Source organism: Atractosteus spatula, chromosome 24 (genome assembly GCF_055471065.1).
Source record: "Atractosteus spatula isolate fAtrSpa1 chromosome 24, fAtrSpa1.hap1, whole genome shotgun sequence".
Classification (NCBI taxonomy): Eukaryota; Metazoa; Chordata; class Actinopteri; order Semionotiformes; family Lepisosteidae; genus Atractosteus; species Atractosteus spatula.
This window is the reverse complement of record NC_142729.1, coordinates 4,942,469-4,960,452: the sequence shown is the minus strand read 5'-3', so window position 1 is coordinate 4,960,452 and position 17,984 is coordinate 4,942,469.

The window sequence follows — 17,984 nt, the reverse complement described above, 5'->3', positions numbered from 1 at the left end:
TCCGTTTGGCTCAAAAGGGCAGTTTAAGAATTTTGAAGAAAAGTGCAGTACTGTATGTTTGGCTAGTTTCTCAACAAGTTCCCTCACTCTCACTTTCCCTTGCTCAAAACAGAGTTGCTGTTGTGTCAGTTCTTAGAAAGCACAAGAACAACACACACTGGTGCAATTCTGAGTAATCTGATTGCTATTAACTGCAGATCGTCGTCCACTGTCACTGTTCTGTTAATCTTACTTCACCCCAGGTTTCTTTGTAACAAAACCTTTATTGTTGATTAATTATTACTTATTTTAAACTGAATCTTGGCTAAAGAAGGATGAGAATGACCAAGTTTTAACGCTTCACCTCATACTATAATTGATGAGTTTAATATTCACTTTGATAATCAATCAAATCCCCTTACTATTGAGTTTTTAAATCTCACTGGGTCCTTTAATTTAGTGCAGCATGTTTTGGGTTGATGCATGTGAATGGTGTAACTCTGGACCTGGTTTAATATCCTGGGTCTGCAGCTACACAGTCTGGAATTGAATGATATTAGTATCTCAGACCATGTTAGTGGACTGCTTAGCTTACAGTTCCCCCTTTTAGTAGATAATAAGAGGACTAACTCTTATCAGTCTTGTGTCAGTAATGCACACATCACTGCCTAATTTCTGCTGGCTTTTTGCTATGAGAACTTGTTGCAGAAATTCCAGTCTTCTGACTGTGTAGAATTAGTTAACAGTTTTAACAGCTCATGCTTGTTAACTCTGATTAGGTAGCTCCTATTAGAAATTTTAGTAAAAATTACTCTGCTAAAAATGCCCTTGACAATTTATACATTAAAAGGTAATGCAGACAGTGTGAGCAAAAGTAGAAGGACACTAGAATAGCAGTTCACTACTTACACTTGAAAGAACTTTTAAAAACCTTCAATGAAAAGGTTAATACTGCAAGAAGTAAGTAATTTACTGAATTGTTTTCTACTAATCATCTTAATCCTAAATTTATTTTGGGCAATATTAAGAGAATTGTAAATTCTTCCCCCAGTGTGTGTTCTGTTGTCTCTGTAGCTGAATGTGACAAATGCTTAGCCTTTTTTTTTATCAAATAGTCTCTATGACATTCTATGTTCAGCACAGCTGTTTCTCATAATGTCGTGCCTGTGCAACCTGTCTCTTTAATTAACTCTTTCTGTCCTGTCTTACTGAAGGGGCTGTTTCACACTGTGGCTGTATTGAAATCTCCCACCCTATTTTAAATGCACTGTTGTGCAGCTTCTCTTGTAGAATCCAAATTTAGATATGGCAGAGTTGAATAATTGTAGACCTTAAGGTTGAAAACGATGTATTGGTAAATAGAGATCATCTTGAAGGATCTGTTTAAATTCTTTCAGAACTTAGTGCTGCTTTTGACACATTTGATCATGTCATTTAAATAAAGAGACTGGAAGGGTGGGTAGGCATTTCTGGTATAGCTTTGAAATAATTTTTATTTTATTTATCTGAAATGAGGTTCTTAGTTTCTATTAGCAATTGTATGTTTCCTTATGCACAGATTATAGGAATCAGTTCTGGGATTCATTTTATCCCCTATTATGTTTCCTCTGGGCCTCTGGGTATTCATAAACCTAATATTTCCTTACATTGTTATACTGATAATACTCAGTAATATTGTTCTTTTGATCCAAATTATTTTAGCAGATTGTGTGTTCTACAAAGGTAGATGTCTCCAAATATTCTCATACTCAATAATGATAAAACAGAGGTTGTGATCAAAGGGCATAAGCACGTCTCAGATCAGGTTAAGTCCATGCTACGTGCTTCTATCTCTTATATTAGGCCAGCTTTGAGGAAGTTTGGTGTGATTTTTGATTCCCATCTTAGCTTTAATTCATGTGAAAAAAAAACACTAGCTCAGGTCTGCTATATCAAGGTAAGGAATATTGCTAAAATAAGATCTTTTAAAATATTGAAAAACAGAAAGACATCATGATTGGACTACTGCAATGCTTTTTACTCTTGCTTCACCAATCAAGTTCTGGGTCGGCTCCAGGTTGTGCAAAACACAGCAGCCAGGTTACTGTCAAGGAGCAATGAACATCCTACATCACTCCAGTCCTGGCCTCACTACACTGGTTGCCAGCGCGATTTAAAGCTGATTTTAAGATTTTACTGATTACGTACAAAGCTCTAAAACACACTGGAACCTACCTGAGAGATCTTTGTTATCTATCCATAGTAGACATAGCTGTCTGTTACTCATTCCACATGCACTCACACGGTCACTTATTCCACCCACTCTAACAAACACCTTCACATTCCCACGTGCACCCACTTAAAGAGACACTCACGCCGCAACCAATCTTCCTATCACCTTTCACTCCCATTACTACATTAACCCTCCTCTTTCCCCTTACCATCGCTCACTAATTCGGATTCTCTTTGGAGCTCCCTAGTACGCACATCTTTTTTCTTTAGTTTTTGATCTCATCGTTGCTTCCTGGACTGTCTCTAGTTTCTGACCTCGTTTCTGCCTTGCGATTTGGATTTGTTGTCTTGATTGAACTGTCCCAGCCTGGTTTTTGACTTTCACCTGCCCATCGGTTTTTGAGTGTACAGACTTGCATTTTTTGTAACATTTTTTATAAGAACTTCCTGCAACAGCGGGAGGATATCACCAACTTGAGCCATGCACAGGGTCTTTATTTTTTAGCATAACAATTGCTAACACTGTCTACAAGTGCATAGTTACGCTTTTTATTACTAAAAACTACATTTTTTAAATTGTTTCCCAAAATATCACAAAAGGAATTGATTCACAATATACTCTAAACACAACCATTAAGTTTGTTTTCACAGCTGTGAAAGTATTTTATTTTAAGTAAATTAATTATATTTACTTAAATTAATTATATATTTTAAGTAAATTAATTATATACTGCCCACCACAAGACTTCATCAATGTACAGAACAACAGATGGATTCCATAGGTTTTTACCAGCAAAATCAAAACACAGCACCACAAATATTACAGGAAAAGAAAAACAACACTTTCAGCTTCTGAATGGAATTTATTGGAAACAGAACAATATATTTTTATGGATTATATATTTGGCAAATCAGTCCTCAGGCACTTCAAAGAGAATTAGAAATATATGGTTTCTTAGGCCAAACACAATCACAAAAGCAAAAAACTTACAAAGTATATAAACCTAGGTACCCTTACCTTACAGTGGCAAAAGATCCATGTACAGAAGCGCACAATGCATTCAGAAAAAGACATTTAGGGCCATAATAGCTGAGAAGGAATATGGCCACCATATAAATTCCTTGTCTATTTTCAAAGAAACCCGCTATAGAAAAAGCTAATCAAATAGGTAGAAATATCTATCATTCAGCAAATTCTCACCAGAGTCTTAAAACCTTCTCTCTATAGTGTGCCTGCTTATTTTCTTTCATTGTGTTTCTAATAAGTGCTATAAGTACACGTCAGAAAAGTGCAAAAAGGCAAAAAAGGGTTTAAAAACACCTTATTATAAGAAACCGCTCTATGAACAGCTGTTGTGAAATACAACAGTGTAAATTGGTATTTATACCAAAAGAAATTTATTCTTTTCATTTTTTATTACTTATTTGACATTTTTTGAAAGGTTGAGAAAACCACTCCATAAATGCAGATTTTTTTTATATCTGTTTGGTCACTCTCAAATCTTTATCCAAAGTAGAAGATATTTTAGAGAATATGTAGAAAAAGAAATATACATCCTAAGTGTGCCACAACTTGAAAAATTGTTTTTTGAAGAAAAACAATAAAATGCATCTGCTGTTTTTTTGCTGTTTCTGTTCTGGATATTTATTTCTAATGTGTGTAGTGAGTAAGAAATATAAAAAAAAAAATCTGATGGTTTAGACAGGATGTCCAAGGGATTCTGTTTAATTCAAGATCCTTACCAGGTCTGTACTGTGTATACTTTTCAAGATGATTCTAGATATTAAAGTACACATCCATTCCAGGAGGACATTGACGTTGGCTTCCATCTTGGGGAGGGGGTGTGTGATACCAGTCCACCAGGGGAGGAGAGGTAAAGACAAAGTGTGATTGTGCTTTCTCTAATGGAGTCTCAGGACTCGGGAAGAGTCTTATCTCAAATATCAGGTCAGCTAATCTGGTGTATTCTTTTAAATCTTGTTTAAAAAATGTTTTATAGACTTGCTTTTAAAAATATTTTTTTAATGTTTCATAGTGTTTTTTTATCTAATAGTTTGTTTTATTTTGAGAGTACCTGGTGTTTTTAATGCTTTAATTTTTTATGCTTTAAATTATTTTTTTTCTTTTTTGTTGTATTATTGTTTAATACACGTTGTGCTGTAGAGCTGGAAAAGTACTATATAAAGTTATTCGCAGATGTGAAACAATCATAAGTCTTTATTTCAGCACTGTATTAAAGACTTAATGCAGCAGTGCAAGAGCTCTGCTGAACCTTTGCAAGGCTCTTTTTTTTGTAGTTTGTAACAACCAAGTGGCACAAAACCAAAGGTCTGTAGCTACTTCCTCATTTTAGCTTATTTGATATATGTCTTCACCCTGTAGCTAAACTACATCTAAACAAATACACTTGTCATTAAGCAATTTGTAACTGTCAGCAGTTTCCACATCCTATTTTTGTTAAAGTTTAAAAAAACTTGTTTATCACAAGCAATTTGCTGTAGGCCAACATGATTGAGTATATAAGAATGATTGCAATCCTTCAGTGATTAAAAAACACAGCCTGTAACTGCACTTCTTAAGAAACTGTTTGGCTTTGTAAACTGGCATTTATCATTCTACTAACAAAGTAGTCCTTCCTAAACTGAAAAGTTTTTATAGGCTTCAGCTATATCGCCATGAAACTCACAACTGGAAACCCATCAAAGCTAAGCTGGTGTGAGCCCAGCCAGTTACTGCTGGAAGAGTTGTTAGTGTGACCAGTAGGAAGCACACTCCTGCAGTTTGTGTGGGTCCTAATGCCCCAGTATAGTGATGGGGACACTTTTCTGTAAAATAAAGGTGCCATCCTTTGTATGAGACGTAAAACCAAGGTACTGACATCTCCAAGAAGAGTAGGGATGTTACCTTGTGTATGTTTTGTTGTCTGTAGCATAGTGTTTATCTTGTCATTATTAATGAACATTTGTTTAATCAAATGTGCCTGGGTTATTACTGTTTTCACCAAAGCTGTGTCAGAGAATAAAGAATTCACGTTCCTTTAATCATATCTACTGCTCAGGTATATTCTGGGGAAATCACTTTTAAATTGGGGGTTGTGAATACTTATTTTGACTAAACTACTTGGTCAATTCCTGATCTTCACCATTTGCGTAACCCCCCCATTTGTAAGAACATGTTGAATTCTCTGGGAAAGTATACACAGTACAGGCCTGGTTAGGTTCTTGAATTCAAGGGAACCCCTTGGCCATCCTGTCGGAACCTTCAGATTGTTTTAGATGTCTTTCTCACCACACACATTAGAAAGAAATATCCAGAAAAAAACAGGAAAACAACAACAGATGCATTTGAGAATTTCTCCGGTTATGGCACACTAAATGTAAATTTCTCTTTCTACAGTGGGTGTAATCTAAATTATCTTCTACCTTAGATAGAAATTTGAGAGTGACGAAACAAATCTAAAAAATCTCCATGAATTTTTATGGAATGGTTTTCTTAGCCTTCCAAAAATATAAAATACATAATAAACAATCCAAAGAATATATTATTGACTATTTTTACTGTTTTATTTCACAACTGCCAGTCCTAGAGAGGTTTATTATAATAAGGTTAAGCAAAAGATTCAGGGATTGAGGAGATTAAAAATAATAATAATAATAATAATAATAATAATAATAATATTAATTGCATACAGTTATATAGCGGTTTTCTGGACACTCCACTCAAAGCACTTTACAGGTAATGGGGACTCCCCTCCACCACCACCAATGTGCAGCATCCACCTGGATGATGTGATGGCAGCCATAGTTCGCCAGTACGCTCCCCACACACCAGCTATCGGTGAGGAGGAGAACAGAGTGATGAAGTTTAGAGATTATTAGGGATTATTGGGAGGCTGTGATTGGGAAAGCCCAATGGGAAAATTGGAGAGGACACTAGGGGTAACACCCCTACTCTTTTTGAGAAAAACCCTGGATTTTTAATGACCATGAAAAGTTTTATGTCTCATCCAAAGTACAGCACCTTTTGTACAGTCTACTGTCCCCATCACTATATACTGTACCCACACTAACACTTCTTCCAGTAGCAACTGTAGCTTTTCCAAGGAGATCTCCCATCCAGGTACTGCCCAGGCTCATATCTGCTGAGCTTCATTGGGCTGCCAGTTGTGAGTTATGTATAGGTGCTGGATAAAGTTTCTCACTACTAATCTTAAACCTTAAAGTATAACCTAAAGCTACAACTTACGATTTGGAGTTAAATAGCTTAATGTGCTGTGTATCAACTGCGTATTAGTTTTGGAACTTTGTAATATTAATAACTCAAATTATTTTGGTATACAATTTCGATACCTTTTCAAAACATGTGTCTAAGAACTAATTGTTCAACTTTGAAAATAGAGTTTTGTAATAGAGACTTATTCTTCACATGTTACAGTCATACTTTCTGCATCCAAAAGTGGATGAAGGCGGACAGGTGAAGTTAACCCTCTTCAGGAGAGTGGGAAAGAACTGGCTAACCTGCTTTCAGAAACTTCATTTGTTTATTTCCTATAAGCAATGTTCCAGTATGAGTAAGGAGAATCTTATCCCGTGTGTATCCTGCAGTTTGTTTCTTTTTGTCAAGGCGGGTGAGATCTGACATAAGTTGAATGAGAATGAGTAGTATGAGAAATGCAATTTTATTAAGGAACTCCCCTACAAAATCTCTATGCCAGATGAAAGGATAAAAAATTGCAGGATATCAAACAGTCAGAAAAAGACTTTGAACTGTGTTATTATAAAGTGTCCCTCAGTCAGAGTGTTTGTTGCCGTGCTGTACAACACGCACACCCTTTGCTGATGCCTGGATTACTAATTAATTTCTGAGGATTTAACTCAGCGATGCTGCTTCCAGTCTCCTCGGGAGCACAAACTTCAAACAGTTCGCCATCTTCACAGATAATTTCTGCTCTATATCTCAGCTAGTCCCCAGGATTTTAATTGCTGGCCACTGTATCACACATGAAAACATGTTCGGAGAAACATTTTCCTGGCACCAGAGTTAAAGATTTTGAAGTACAGTGTGCTCTCAGAACGTAATGTATCAACAGTTATTATTCATTGCGGCAAACAAGACACTATATTGCATAAACTGGAAACAGCAAAGCAGTATTTGTGTGTCAGATTGAAGCAGTTCGGAAAGAAGTTTATTTTGTCTGGTCCTATTCCAGGTTTTAATCATGGATGTGAAACATTTAGCAGGCTTTTCTTTATAGCACTCTGTGAATAACTGGGATACTTTGGGAAAGGCAGAAATCTTTTGCATGAGATGGTCTGCACCACAGTCAGTTTGGCTCAAAGACAGTCTAAGAATTTTGAAGAAAAGTGCAATACTGTATGTTTGGCTAGTTTCTCAACAAGTTCCTTCACTCTCACTTTTTCTTGCTCAAAACAGAGTTGCTGTTCTGTCAGTTCTTAGAAAGCACAAGAACAACATGCACTGGTGCAATTCTGAGTAATCTGATTGCTATTAACTGTAGATCATCGTCCACTGTCACTGTTCTGTTAAGCTTACTTCACCCCAGGTTTCTTTGTAACAAAACTTTTATTATTGATTAATTATTACTTATTTTAAACCGAATGTTAGTTAAAGAAGGATGAGAATGAGTTAAAGTTAAAAAACGTTAAAGGTTTAATGTTTCCTCCACACTTTAATTTTCTGAGTAAACTGAGAGTAAATGGTTGGGGGTGGTAGTTCCTACATTTTAACTGCAGTGTAATTAAAATTGGGATTTTTTCTCATTTTAAACTTCCATTGTGCAAATCTGGCCCCATCATCAGCTTGCACTGATTGATAATGGACAATCACCTCATTCGGAATGTTCTCTTTTAGAAAGCTTAGTTTAATTGATTTTAGTGTCGTCATTTGTTTGAAAAATAAAGTTTATTCTGATAAAAAATAAGCTACATCTCTCTATAGTTGAATATAATTATTTCTAATGGCAAGTCTGGTATTTTAATCTTTTAATGTCTGATTAAGTCTGGTTTGATATTTCATCTCAATTCATCTATGAATTGGCTTAATTACTCTGCTCTCCTCCCCACTGACTGCTGATGTGTGATGAGTGTCCCGGCGCACTATGGTTGCCTTCACATCATCCAGGTGGATGCTGCACATTGGTGGTGGTGGAGGGGAGTCCCCATTACCTGTAAAGTGTTTTGAGTGGAGTGTCCAGAAGAGCGCTATATAACTGTAAGCAATTATTATTATTATTATTATTATTATTATTATTATTATTATTAATAATAATAATATCCATCACTTCATCGTGGTGTAGCCTATAAAACGCTTCAAGTGGAGTGTCCGGAAAAACACTGTATAAGTGTAAGGATACTATTATTTTACTGTTACATTTTTCCAGATGTTCTAAAGTTGTTGTTTTAAAACAAACATATTTACATATTTACAATGAATTTTAAGATTCATTAATATTTCAACAAAGGATTGAATGTTAGAGGAGATTAAAAATGAGGTGAAATTATCAAACCAAACCTAATCAGACATTGAAAGATTAACACAGCTCTCATAGAACTGACCATTTCTTTCAAATTCTCTCCCTCTCCTAACTTTAATGTCTAATATGTTTTTTTTCTAAATGGCTGTAGACACAGAATATGGTTTCAGGACATCCCTAGAGACATGACAAAAGCAGCAAATCAGTTTGAAACCAATAGCATGTTTGTTATGCCTCTCAGAATATACAGCATGTCATTATATTGTCATTATATTGGATGGAAAGGGTGGGCAATGATGCATGATTCTGCATTCAAATATCCATTCAAATTATATTTAACTGTAATGAGATGTAGCTTTTACTGTACCTTCAAAATTGTACCTTCAAAATTGCTCAGTCATCAGAAAACAGCAGAGCCAACAATAAAAACAGCTGGGATTTGTTTGTATTGCTCTGCTCCTGCTCATGGTATTTGACTAGGAAGCAAAAAACAATTAACTAAAGACTGTGACTGGCTACATCAAAGACTGGCTACATTGTCTAATTCTAAGTATTTATAAACATGCATTACCTTTCAAAATGAAAATAATATCACACAGAATTTGCCTAGCTACAATTTACAGTAAAATGGTTTAAAATATGAGTCATTTAGTAAATGATTGTGTATTCATTTTAATTAAAAATGCGTGAAGTTATACAGATGCAGACTCTCAAGCTATTCCTAAAATGGTTTTTTTCATACTGTATGTGAGTCTACAAACCTGAAAGCAGTGATTGTTAACATAGAGAATAAAAAAGGAGATAAGACAAAAAGAAATTATTCTGTACAATATTATTCTTCTACATAATTTGATTATCAGACTCATGGATATACATCTGCTTTATACACTTTTGCCCAATTATTTTGAATATTTTTTAATTTGGCTCTGTTGTCTGTATTAATAAAAATAGATTAGCTTACTTAAAAGAAACTTTATGGGGATATTGCATAGAACACACAAATATTAGGAAACTCTGTCAAATTCCCTTTTTTGCATAATTTCTAAAGAAATAAATCACACCCCCTTAGGTGGCAAACATCTACAGCAATGAGCAGGAGGCTTTGATAAAATGGATTAATTCAAAGAACCAATCACTTTGGACAGAGGCCGAACCTTTCTTGTCTGAAACATATAAACAAACTGTTTTGGAACATTTTAGCAAAAGGAAACTTTAGGAGTGACTCTAAGCAGAAGACATCTCACGCTTCAAAGGACAACAAACAACAATCCCACAGTATCTTGATTTTCCAGGTGTCAGACTCCTGCTCCTGAACAACCTTCCATCCAGCACAGGTACCAATACCCTAATGTGTTCTGTGTTTCAGGATAGTAGTCAGCATTATTAATACAGACTTCATTCATTTTCAGCACTTGTGAAACTTATGAATTACAATGTATTTTGATTTAATATGGTATCAGGCAGAGGATTCTTAATGAAGACTCAATGTGGTCAGACAAGTGTCTCAAATGATACTGTATAATCCTCTAACAACTGACTGAGGAAAAACATGAGATTGTAGCAACAAAGAGGACAAGAGTAGTCATCAGAAAGGATTATTTTTTCGTCAGTTTTCAGAGATTCTATGCTCATGTTCCAAATAAAAGTCTATCTGTATCCATCATATAGTACAAACAATGTTGACAATGCATGCTTGCATCCTGTATCTTTTGTGTTGTCACTAAATTTTATATCCTCTTATGTGTGTAGATGTGAAGAATAAGTGTTCTCATCGTCGTAAACCTTAAAGGTCTCATTTTCACTTGAACACCCTTCCACAGTTCTCTATTCATGACATGGTTATTTATATTTTCTTTTATTTTCAATTTTTTTTTGTTTTCATAAAACAAAATTACAGATACAAAAAGTAGGGAATAATCCCCAAAGAAAGGTAACAAATGAGAGTTGGCCATTTGACCCATTTAAAACAGTTGATTTCTTTGCTTTCTTGACATAACAACCAGCTGCATAGAATTTGGTTTGGTCACCTCATACCTTTAAAGACATACAATACAAATAAACAACATGTCAGCAAAGACAATAGTAGAATGCATCCACCCAAATCATTCACACACCATCTTAAACACATACCAGTACTAAAATAAGTAAGCAAACATTTCAAAAAGTTAAAGCTCACAGCTTATGCACCTCAAAATCTCTGGGTAGGTGCTGTTACAGAACCTAGTGGTCCTTGTCTTAATTGACCTGAGCCGCCTACCAGAGGGGAGAGAAGTAAACAGAGGCTGGTGAGGGTGAGAAGAGTCAAAGAGGATCTTAACAGCTTTGTGTTTCAGTCTAGAGAGGTAGAGTGAGTCCACAGAGGGAAGGTGGTCTCCTACAGTTTTGGATCTGATATACACTACTGATTCTTCTCCTGAGCTGAAGTGCTTCCATCCTACACACTCCAAACATCTTTAACTGTCTCAGGAAGAACAGAGACAAAGAAAAATGAGAAACCAGGATGACTGTAATCCTTAGCAATACTCCAGGCATTCCTGAGACAGTGAGTTGTAAAAAGTCCTCAACAGAGGGGAGCTGTACTTCAATGATGGACTGGGTTGACCTAAGCACCCCCTGTGTCAGAATTCAGTCAGACAACGAGCTGCAACCAAAACATACTGAAATTACAAATGTGGACACACTTTCAATAGGGCAACTATAGTATGTAGTAAGAATATATCAAGATAAACCAGATGTTATCAACTGTCTGAGGAAGTCGAGGCACTTTTGTGTCTTCTTTGTAGCCCTAGTTACATGTTGGTACCAAGTTAAATCATTAGTAATGAAGGTACCCAGGAACTTGAAGCTGCTAACCATCTCTGCAGCCACCCCATTGATGTGAATGAGGGTATGTTCCCCACCCTACTTTCTAAAATCAATATCCAGCTCTTTAGTTTTGCTGACATTGAGGGAGAGATTATTGTCAAGGCACTTGGAGCTGTGTCTGGCCACACAATTGTGGGAAACAAGGGAAACAACATGGGGCTATGCAAACAACCCTGAGGAATGCCTATACTGGCAGTCTGCATGGAAGGGAGCCTTTCATCAACCCTCACAGTCTGCGGTCTGCCTGTCAGGAAATCTAGAACCCTCCCGCAAAGAGAGGTGCTGAGACCCTATAATTAAGCTTGATGACTAGTCTGAATGGAGCTATACTGTTCAAGATGGAGCTGTAATCAATGAATAGAATTCTATTATGTGTCTTTATCATCCAAATTCTCCAAGGCAGTGTGAAGTACCAGGGAAATAATAATAATAATAATAATTAATAATCGCTAAAACCTATATAGCACTTTTCTGGACACTCCACTCAAAGCACTTTACAGGTAATGGGGACTCCCCTCCACCACCACATGTGTGCAGCATCCAACTGGATGATAAATAAATAGCATCAATATCAGCAATAACCTCAACCAGATGTTTCCAGTACTTTAAGCACATTGAGTATTCCTGTATATTGGTTTAAAGATATTTTGGCCCCGTGTTCTTTACAGTGTTTTAATTAATTGGTATTTTGGGAATGTCTTGCATGAATGGCTTACCTCAGGTCATACCACAGCATTTCAGTTGGGTCAGAACTCTGACTTGGGCATTCCAAAATGCTAAATGTCCTGAGTTTAAGCCAATATATGTAGATTTACTCCTGTGTTTAGGATCATCGTCCTGCTACATGACTCAACTTCAGATCACAAATGATTAGCCTGATGATTTGGAATTTATTATTCCCTCAATAATTCCATAAAACCATGATTCTCCCTCCACCACGCTTCATAGATCAGGTTTTTGTGTTGTCATGTAGTGTTTTATGTCCTCCAAACATAACATTGTTTACTTATTCCAAAAAGTTCCACTGTTGTTTCATCTGTCCATAGAATATTATTCCAGTAGAGTAGTGGAACATCCAGCTTGCCTTTGTCAAACTTTGGCAGCAATGTTCTTTTTTTTATAGCAGGGGTTTCTTCTATACTATCATCCCACGGACACCACTTTGTTCAGTGTTCTTCTTGTGGACTCATGAACACAGATATTAGCCTGACATTGGAGATGTCTGCAGATTGTTACCTGTTACCCTAGTGTTTTTTGTCACCTCCTTGAGATTGTATGGCTGATTTTTGTTGGACAACCACTCCTAGGGAGAGTAGCAGTGCTACTGAATTTCTTCTATTTGTACACTATCTGCATGACTGTGAATTGATGGAGGCCAATGTCTTTAGAAATGCTCCTGTAACCCTTTTCAGCCTTATGAGCATCAACAACTCTTCTTCTCTTCTTTCTGGTCCTCTGAAACCTCTTTTGATTGGGGCATGTTTCACTTAGACATATCTTTGTTATGAAGAGCAGATTCTGTTGTTACCCAACCATTATGGAATTTTTTATAGGGCAGGAGACCTCAAACGCACACCTGAATGTCATCTCATTGATGGGAACTCCAGACTCCAATTATCCCCTTTAATAGAGATCATTATCCGAGAGGTTTGCATACTTTTTTTTTAATATAGACAGAAAATGTTTAAACAATGTGTTTAATATAGACAAGAAAAGGTATAATCGTTTGTATGTTATTTATTTGATCAGATTGTGTTTATCTATTATTATGACTTAATGAAAATTAGCACACTTTACAAAAAATTAATGTAGGAATACCGATAGCTCCAAGGGGTTCACAAACTTTTTCTCACAACTATGGGTTCCTGTTTCTTCTCCACAATGACTGTGCCATATATTGTTCTTCTGTACAAACATGAAGAAAGTTGAAAATATAATTAAACGTGGAAATATTTGAATTTACTGATACCTGTCTTTACATTTCAGTACAGTTTTGGCAGAAAGACAATATGGGAGCTGTATCATCTTCAACTTCATCTGCATCTTTAGTTCATGCTGGTGGAAATGTCATAATTAACCTACGATCTGCAAGACCAAGCTCCAAACTCCATGTGGCAAATGCAACTGGGAAGCCACTTCGTATATTTTATGGAGTGGAGAAGAAGGAACTTGAAGAAATGGTGCTACACGATGGTGGAGAGTCCAGCACCAAGAAAGTTTTTAAGTCTGATATCAAGGACCAATACGCTCAACTCGACATCAACACAGTCTTACCGTTTCCTGAGAAAGGTGTCGACTATGCCTGTGTGTTCGTGGAAGATGAGCATGACAGAAATACTTGCCTGGAAACCGTTGTGCTCAACTACAGTGTCACTCTTGGAAAATCTTTCATTATAGCAGCCGACCACAGCATCAAGATCCACAAGTTAGGAGCAGGCCCCTGGGTGGATGAAGAAGGGCATGACCACTCTACAAAGTAGATTTACAGCAACACCCGGTTATTTTCGATACCAAATAAATCAAAATGGAGAATCAGTCTTTCAACAAATACAATTGATAGTATTCTTTGCTCAACTAGCATATTTGTCTGCAAAATTATATGTTCTTTGTAAACATTATATAGACATCCTCACTTAAACATTGAGTGTATGCTGCGGAATCTTCATTGTTTGTTATTTAGAATTACTTTTAGTACTACTAATAATACAATGTACAGTACACATCTTTTTCCTTCACATTTCCAAGTCAATGTTGCTTAAAGCTGTCAATTAATAAAAACTGTGAGATTTGAAATACAATTGCCCTGTGTTTCTATTGATACACATTATTAACATACTGTACAGTTAACACAGCCAGCCACAGCTTCCCCAGATGTATTCAACCCGATTGATGAAAGAATTTAAAAAAACATCAGTAGAAATGAAACAGGTTTGCAGATACAGTAGTTCAACATGTTTAAACAATTCTAAAATGTTATACTGTAATCATAATAACGTTGCACAGAACAATGCTGTATTCACCATGAATATTTCACTGAATTCCTGAGTACACAAGAGTCACACTTTTTCATACCCCTGTAGTTAGTATGTTTTTAGTCCTGCACTGGGTCCTCTTGTCCTGTGAATTGAGGTTCTGGTTGTTCTGAGGGTGGATTTTGACTCCCTTAATGAAGAATTGGTCTTTTGAACCTGTTGTGAACTGCTTTCCTGCAGCTCAGAATCATTCATTTGTAAATTACGTGTGTCTGAAAAATTATGTGGATCCCTTTGCATTTCTAGACATTCTATTTAATTTACAAAGTGTGTTCCCAGTAAGCTTTTTTATGATTTCCTTGCCAATGCTCCTATACTTGGCCTTTTCATTTCTAAAATCTGACTAGCTTGCTAACTATACTTAAAATGGTGTGCTTGACACAGCTCACATCACTCAAATTAGAGGTGATGACCCTTAAATCTTTTTTTACTGTATACTGTTCTTTATTCAGTTTTTGATCAATGTTCCTACATTACTAAACCTTCTAATAAACACCTTATTAAAGAGGTTATAGAAGCCTAATTGCATCACTTATTACCCTTTCATCCATTTGTTAACTGCTTTATCCAATACAAGATCGCAGGGGACCCGGAGCCTATCCCAGCAAGCAACAGAATCAACGCAGAATACACCATGGATAGGATGCCAGTCCAGCACTGGGCACACACAGACACGCACAAAATCATACCGGTGCCAATTTTTCCAGAAATCAATTAACCTATCAGTGTGTTGTTGGAGGAATGCAGAGCAACCAGAGGAAACCCATGTGAACACAGGGAAAACAAACAAACTCCATGCAGACTGCATCCCAGGAACTGAACCCTGGGCAGCAGCTGTGATGCCTTGCTTCTTTATGTAAAAATTGTAAAATGTAGTTACCCAGACAGACCTAAAACAGAGTTTCTCAGAACCGCCTTCAGAGAAACCAAAACCAACATTAAATTAACTTCTTTACATGTGGGCACGTAACACTTAAAACCCTAGAACTCTTCAGGGTGATGAAAATCAATATGTCCTCTGCAGCCAACATTTGGTAGTGACTATGTGTGCTTTGAAATATTGTACTTGCATCACTGGAGTGTGTGGAGTGTGAGTTATACACACCACACACACCTTTACATCTTCTAATAAAGCTACTATAGTGTTTTCACAAAGCCTTTAACACTGGACTTTTACATATCGCCTTGTGGCTTCTCAAAACGCCTTACAGGATAAAAACAGCAATAACAGCAACAACAACAATATTGTATTTCATTGCACTTTGAAAACCAAATAATAACTTAACTATATGTGCAAACGTTTTATGATATGTTGCTGTTGTGAATGTCTGTGGAGTGTATCTTATTTGCCTGTCTGTCCTGGCTCTCTCGCTCGCCCTCCCCACCTCTCTCCCTCAATTCAATTCAATTCAATTCAAGGTGCTTTATTAGCATGACAGATGGGTGCAATCAGTGTTGGGTATTTACTTTGCTTTGAGATGCCACTTTTAAAGGTGATATATAAAATCAAGGCATTAACTTGCTTTAACTCCGCAAGTCTGAGTTCTCGTGTCTGTCCTATCCGAACTCGAAAGTATTACAATATGTATCTTTATAGCAGGTGGTGTACAGCTTTTTAGTTTAGATTACACTTTTCTAAAATGTATTTAAGAAATAAAAACGATTACAATCTAATCTTTCCACGTTTGATCCCAAGATCCCAAGAAAAATAAATCTAAATGGGGAGAAAGCTATGCTGAAAGTTTATTAAGACAAAGATATCAATTTATGTTGCATTTGTCTGATTGTGAATAAAAAAACACATATATTTAAACCTGCGTTTGCGATTTAAATCAAAATGCGATTTAAATCAATATAAATGTTTATATTGTAACGCCTAGGTGACTATTCATTGTTATTAAAATGACTTAAATTCGATCATGTTGTGATATTTAGAAATATACATGTTTGGTGCGAGTGAGGTTTTATTTAATCTCTGACTCAGGGAAACGTTTCATTTTTTCAAAGAAATGTTTGTTAAAGGAAATTCATGGCTCCAGTGGGGTTCAATCACAGACCATGTGATGTGGGAGTCAGGAACCTAACCCACTGCACCACTGGCAAGGTTACATGCAGAGTGCTGAAAAAGCACTACAGAAACATTATCAACAGACAATGTACAGCGTGTACTATTCTTGTGTTGCGGTACATGAATATAATTATATCGTTATTAATTTCTTTAGATATGCGATTCCATATTATATTCCCTTTTAATCAAATTCTAAAAGTATGCTTGTTGACTCCGGCATCACGTTAGTTAAAGACTTCGATGCTTAAAATGTTTAGGGAGAAATTGAATACTGGTGTGTATGTTTTCTTTAAAGTACCGAGACCAGCCATATACTGTATGTTTAAGTTCCAAAATTAATATCGTTTATGGCCTTCACACACGTTACAGTATGCTCCTATTCTTTTTATGCTCAGGTACTAAGATTTCCCTTCAGTGGTAAAATTCCATATAAATATTCAATACTTAAACGGGCACAGTTAAGACATTAAATGTTCCTAAATCAATCTCTTTTATGAGCATGTGAAAGGCATGGTGAATCGATTCTCAAAAATTACTGTACTTTGCATGATTGGAAACAAATGCGTGATTGTGAAATGCTGTGGTATTACTTTTACAAAGACGGTCAGTGAAAAAAAGAATGTGGACCAGGGCAATACTTTGAGTTTACAGCTTGTCCAAGGTCATTCATTATTAATACTATTAGTAATATCTCCGTTAAAGACTTTGATGGCGACAGCTCAAACATGAGAGGTTGAGCTTTATTAGCTCCACCTTGCGGAAATTCCGGATACTATTATTTTGCTTGCGGTTTTATAGGAGAATTTACGGTAACTCGCGGTAGACTGCGTAAAGCGCATCGCAAAATAATGCGGTATCGCCTGCACATTTTGAATGGCTGCATCTGTATCATGATGACCAGGCATAGCTAAGTGCATCCCCATTTGGGAGCTGCTCCTTATCAGAAAGAAAACACCTTAAATCAGACTGCATGAATAGCTTCTCTGTGGCTGCACAGCAACGCTTAATTCTGTCTTATTAACAAGCATTTCCGCTACATAGTTCAAGTAGGTAGCTGCGTCGGCATGTGTAGGCTGCAAAGGAACAGGTAACAGGTTTATTATATGCTGAAAAGAAAGGAAACACAATGTTTTGGCTGTGGAGGTTTCTTCAGGTTTGAGAAAGACAGGGTACTTGGCAAAGATTAAATAGCACAGGAGAACAAAAGCTGGAAAAGTGGAGGGAGAGGGGAGAGTCAGAGAGGCCACTCAGGAAGTGCAAAGTGGAGAAGGGTGAAGAAAGGTCTGAAGTCAAAACCTACATAAGAATAGAGAAGATTACACGAAAATAAGTCTT